Source organism: Cynara cardunculus, unplaced genomic scaffold (assembly GCF_001531365.2).
Source record: "Cynara cardunculus var. scolymus isolate 2C unplaced genomic scaffold, CcrdV1 Un_Scaffold_3136, whole genome shotgun sequence".
Classification (NCBI taxonomy): domain Eukaryota; kingdom Viridiplantae; phylum Streptophyta; class Magnoliopsida; order Asterales; family Asteraceae; genus Cynara; species Cynara cardunculus.
In genome coordinates, this window is record NW_020201359.1 from 41,378 (window position 1) to 47,379 (window position 6,002).

Genomic DNA, 6,002 nt, shown 5'->3' on the forward strand with positions numbered 1-6,002 from the left:
TATATATATATATATATATATATATATATATATATATATATATATATATATATATATATATATATGGTATATTTCAAATGCAACCATGTCAATTTATACAACCAATACAACTTAATTTATTGAGATATTTATAGAAATGATCAGAGTTCATTTATTATGATTTGAATATTTATGAAAGATGAATAGGGTTAAATAATTATGATCAATACTTTATATTAGGAAACAATCAAAACTTCTATGAAATCACATATTCCTCAATTGAAATGGACGGTTGAAATTGAGTTGTAATGGTTATACAAATGTAAAAGATTGTATAATAATTCACCACTCTCTCTATATATAATTCATTTTAAAAAATTCCTTTCGCTTTTACCATTGAAATTAATACATGAAAGGAATTTTTTTTGACTTCGTGGGATGCATTAATTATTACAGGTTTGGCTTGCGTTAGAGTATTAAAAGTCGACATCGAAGATTTTTGTTGAATAGATACATTTTTAAGACGGATTAAAATTAAAGTCCGTAAAATCATGGTTTGACCATGTGCTTTAGAAAGACGCAAAGCTACGTCTTAAACGTACGTCTAATATGTTTTAGTCGAATTTCAATGTTTCAGGGTTTTTTTCAGTTGATGTCCCTTGAACTTTTTCGATTAAACAGATTAATAACAGTATTGGTTAAAAACATATTTAAGGCAAGTATACAATTTACAAAATTTAAGTAAAAACACATGAATAACTATAATTAAATGAATAACCAGACCTAGATTACAAATTACAAAAGGGGAAATTGCATCAAAATAGAACCAACTTTCATCTTATTCTTATTTTGGGGAACCAACTTTCAAAATTGTTGTTTAGGGGTCTCTATCAAACTTTTTGTTTATTTAAGGGTCTAGTTAACATGTTGACATGTTAATGCTGACATCATTCAGATGTTTTGTCAAATAAGATATTTCACGTCATATTAATTTTTTATTTTAAATCTAATATTCCACGTCATATTATTTTTTTATTTTAAAACTAATATTTCACGTCATATTTAAAATTGCAAAACAATTATAGTATAATAACTAAAATTCGTTTTTTCCAAAAAATATTGTAATAAAATCTATTTTTCTTTCCAAATCTCGTTTTTTTTTTTTAAATTCAGATATCAAATTGTGAGTAAAGAAGTCCATTTTTGAAAAAATCTTCAATTTGATATATGAATTTTTTTTAGTTGGCAAAAGATCTAGATGATGTCAGTATTAACAGGTTAACCAGACCCTTAAATAAACAAAAAGATTGATAGAAACCCCTAAATGACAATTTTGAAAGTTGGTTCCCTAAAATAAGAATAAGGTGAAAGTTGGTTCCATTTTAATGCAATTTTCGATTAAAAAATACAAACAAAAAAGAATCATATTTAGGGCAAATGGGAATATATAAAATTTAGGGAAAGTTTAATATTTTGCTGTTAGAGAGATTGGATTGGATTGGATTGGATTGGACTGGACGGTGAACAGTGACAGTGATAAAATATGGTTGGGACGACGATTTTGAACGCATAGGCAGAGGTCGGTTCGGGTTTTACTATCTCATAAGTTGTTTGAATGTTGCTTTCTTTGGAGATAGCGACAACGAATAAAAAATCTCGTGAAGACATTTTGTTTTAAAAAAAATAGGATTTGGTCTCTTAAAATCACAATTATTAAGAGTGCCCTTTGGATTTATAAATATTACGAAGCACCCCTCAAAGTTGAAGAGGTATACCTTTCAACCCCTTATTTTTTTTAGCCTTTTGTTGATTGGTTGAGGTGGCGCTCGTTCTTTCTTAAATCCGAACCTGGTCACCGCCAAGATCAGTTGTCATATTTTACAGTATCATGTCAATAGTAGGTTTTCGTTCTTTAGTAATACATTGCAACACACATGTTTTGCAATGAGATTTACTCCATTTTTGATATTATTTCTAGTCATGAACTTTCGTTTAATTTCACTACAAAAATAGTTGCTTCTGTTGGAGGAAAATGCCGTCGGCAATAACTCAAAATCTTCTGCCGACGGTCTTTTCTGTCGTCCAAGGTTTCACTGCTAGAAAACTGACTATTTCCGGCGAAACTTTCCGTGGAAAAACTAGTGGCGGATTTCCGACGTTCACTAAAAAAAGTTAACTTCCGTTGACATCCGCCGATAATACGCCGCAAGTCCGCCACTGAATAATTGAACAATAAATATTGTTCCGGCTGGTTTTGCGCCAGACATAAAAAATAATAATATAAAAATAATTGTTTGTAATTACATTAAATTACCGGTGATTTTTGGTTATTATTTTAAAATTAAATTCCGTCGGTAATCTAATATAATTAAAGTTAATTATTTTTTTAATTTTTTAAATATCTTAAAATAAGATTTTTAAAATTTCCAGCGGATCATCAGCGGCCACGGGCATCCATCAGAAAATTTAAAAATCTTATTTTCAAAAAGAAATAACAATTTTTTTTACATTCCATCAGATTTCGCTGTCGGAAATACGGGCATGTTTGGTAGTGTTTCCATGAAAAGATGTTTCCAATAATTCTTTTTGTCAGTAAACAACAGACTGACAGAGTCCGCAAGTAAAATGTCTTTGCTAGCGATGGATAGTCGTTAATAAAAATTAAAGTCGTCAACAAAATCATTTTTCCAGATCATTTCCGAAAGTAGTGACGATAAATACTAATAACAACTTATTCAATCTATAAAAATCAAATTTTGACCAAGACATGGCTTGTCGAGGACAAGAGTTGGTGATAGTGGTATACATTCGAGCTGTCTTTTACTTGTTTATCCTTCTAGATTCAACTCTAAGATTCAACCATATTCTTATTCAATACTTAAATACTGTATATAATTTCAAGAAAATTGTACGACAATATCTTATTACTGATTATTCGAAATACAGGTATCTCATAGAAACTTCATGTGCTATATTGATCGTTGTGAAGATGTTATAGATCGTTGTAAAGATGCTATAGAGTGTTGTGAAGATCTGGATTTACTTTTTAAAGAGCGAGGATCATTTGTACTCGAGCTGTACTCTTCAAAAAAGTATTTTTCGCAGTTCATGAACGTACGCATGAAAAAAGCAGGTTGTGAAGGGACCGCCAGGGTTATAGAGAGGCTACTAAGCATGAGAACGACTGAAGCCATTGTTGGTCTCTCTGTAACATCTTCTTGAACACATAATAGCTATGTGGATGCATCTGATCGTATCACATAAGGAATTAGAACCATCGTTCAGTGTTGGATCAATTAAACTTGTAGCTGTTCCATCTCTCCAGCATTTCCATACCTAAAACCAAATTGGAAAAAGAGAAATTGATGTGAAATGAAAAATGTATGTTCGGAAAAATAAAGACATATAAGAAGTTATAAGTCAACACTTACATGGCTAAGAAGATCTTCTGTCATCATTCCATTTTGAAGACTATGGTTTTTATGACCCGTAACAATTTCGAGTACCAGTACACCAAAGCTGAAGACGTCTGACTTAATTGAAAATTTTCCAAGCGTTAGATACTCTGGTGCCATATATCCACTAGTAAAACAAGAAGACATGTTAGTGGGTGTAACAATGAAAGCAACATCTAATGACATCTTTTGACGAATAGTGAGTCTTACTAGGTTCCGACAATTCGACTAGTGTTGCCTTGGGTTTCTTCAGGTGTGAACAACCTTGCCATACCGAAATCTGCAATTTTAGCATTCATATCGGCATCCAATTAAACGTTACTGGCTTTCATATCACGGTGAATTATTTTTAGTCGTGAATCCTCATGTAGATACAAAAGTCCCCTTGCAACACCTCGTATTATTTTGTATCGTGTTTCCCAATCTAGAGTTGCTCGCTTCACTGGATCTGTATTTTTAAGATCAATGGGTAAGAATATTATCAAAAGATTGAATTTCTACTGCTTTATCGTATTTTTTTTCCCCAAAGTACAGTTTCGACGATAGTCAACTTACCAAATATAAACTGGTCGAGACTTGCATTTTGTACAAACTCATACATCAAAAGCCGTTCTGACCCTTCTAGGCTAAACCCTAGCAGACGAACCAAATTCTGATGTTGGAGCCTTGCAAGTAACAATACCTCGTTCTTGAATTCCAGTTCGTCTTGTCCTGAATCCTTTGACAATCTCTTCACTGCTATTTCCTATCCATTTTGTAACTTACCCTGCGGATTTTATTCCGAAAAAAAAATTAGTGATATTTCCGATCATGAAAACGATTTCCGTTGGTAAATGTTCCATCGTAAAATAATAACACTTTCTTGTAGTGTGTTGTTTACCTTATAAACCAAACCAAATCCACCTTGTCCAAGCTTATTGTTCTCCGAGAAGTCATCTGTAGCTGCTTTAATAACACCAAAGCTAGCTTGCAACGACTCGACTGTAATCATGTCATCGATACCTATGTCCTCGTAAACTAGTTTCACCGTCACAAACGGAAATCAGAATCGGAAACCCTAGTTTTGCATTAAGCAAGAAAAGAAACAAACGAACACCCACCTAAATTCTCCGACCGCAGTCTTTCCAACTTCCGTTTTCTTCTTATGAAGACAAACGAGAAAACCACTATCAACATCACAAGACTAATGGCTGCCACAACCACAATGACTATAAACGTCGAGTTACCATTCTTGCCTGAAAATCACATTGGAAAAAGGGAACATCAGTGAAACGTACTGCACTGTTCTGTCGTTTTGATCTACAAGATGTTGGCCAGAAGTATATACCTGATGGTGGTGATGGCAACAATGGTGGTGGTGATGGCAACAATGGTGGTGGTGCAGGAGTCATCTTAGCAACAAAGAAGGGGTAGGTTTCATACCTAATATTGCAAGTTGGATATATGACTCTTCCTCCAATTCTTCCTCCACAACAAGTGCGTATACGGTTAATTGCATCACTCAAGCAATCGTAACACTCGGTTTCCGACATATCCGGTGTACATTGCATGAGCCCATAAACCTTCGTCGACCCAGAGACGTCTATCTGGTTGGAAGCGTACTTACGAAGAGATCCGCCACTCAAAGTCTCGTTTCTTAGCTGTACCCACAACGTTTCAAGCCTTTCATTGAATTCGTCCGTGTACGGTGCGTATTGACCGTTTGTCAAGAACCATTCGATATCATGGTTTGTGTTGTCAAGAATGATCTCATCGGAATATCTTAGCATACAACTCTCGTACGCGAAAATTGCACGTTTTTGGTAAGGGCAATTCGTTCGTAGAGTTGTACCAACGTTATTTATGCACCTCTGACAATCGTCTTGTTTGACATCACCTCTACATAGTGCGATCACGTTGACTTGATCGGGTGTGTTACCAACAGACCGGTTGTAGAAGCCATATGTGTTGTTGGGATCGGAGGTGATCACCGATGACACAGCGTGATCACGATTTTTTTGGTAGTCACCGTTTATAGTGAAATTTGCGCCACTACAATTAGAGAACGGAATCTCATCACTCTTTTGAGAGACTGAAAGGGCAAATAAATTTGTAATAATAACGATTTTGAACAAAATCGATTTTGTGGTTGCCATCAACATGGTATTGCAAAAATGAAATATAGGATGCATGTTATGGATCATGTTGATTAGCGTTGTTAGATTGGTATCATAATATATATATATATATATATATATATATATATATATATATATATATACACATATATATATTATGGGTCATGTTGATTAGCATTGTTAGATTGGTATCATATAATATATATATATATATATATTATATATATTTACGTACAAAATCCTATATGATTCGAACACATATATATTCGTATATAAAATCATACAAGTTCAAATGTCATTCGTTTCCATTTTTTTGACATTAATGTAAAATCACATCTGATTTTATACATTAACAATATTTTTCTTGTTTTTTTTTAAATAGTTAGTGTTTTCGTTTAAACTTTCTCATCTCTCTCTCTCTCTCTCTCTCTCTCTCTCTGTGTGTGTGTGT

At 33.3% G+C, this 6,002-nt stretch overlaps 1 pseudogene; it reads right to left on the reverse strand.

The window, feature by feature from the left end:
• Positions 1-2,948: 2,948 nt before the first annotated feature.
• Positions 2,949-5,569, reverse strand: LOC112503502 (annotated as a pseudogene).
• Positions 5,570-6,002: the final 433 nt, after the last annotated feature.